The sequence below is a fragment of the Arachis duranensis genome, chromosome 5 (assembly GCF_000817695.3).
Source record: "Arachis duranensis cultivar V14167 chromosome 5, aradu.V14167.gnm2.J7QH, whole genome shotgun sequence".
In the NCBI taxonomy this organism is placed as follows: domain Eukaryota; kingdom Viridiplantae; phylum Streptophyta; class Magnoliopsida; order Fabales; family Fabaceae; genus Arachis; species Arachis duranensis.
The window spans coordinates 32,030,176-32,030,491 of NC_029776.3; positions in this window are offsets into that span (position 1 = coordinate 32,030,176).

Genomic DNA, 316 nt, shown 5'->3' on the forward strand with positions numbered 1-316 from the left:
AAAAATATTTTAAAAAAATATATAAATTATAACTTCTAAATATTTTTTGCTAGCTAATTTTATTTTTGGGTTAAGTATGATTTTGGTCCCTAAAGTAGGGGCTGAAAATTTATTTCGTCTCTGACTTTTTTTTCGCTACAAAATGGTCCCAAAAGTTTAACTTAGTATTAAAATCGTCCTTCGGACAAAAATACCCTTCCCCATTCTTCCCCAAAATCACCCAGAAACAAAGTTGAAGCTAAACCAGAACCCGCCACCACCACCATAATCTTCATCGAAGTATCAATAACAACAACAATCCAACAATGTAATAAAC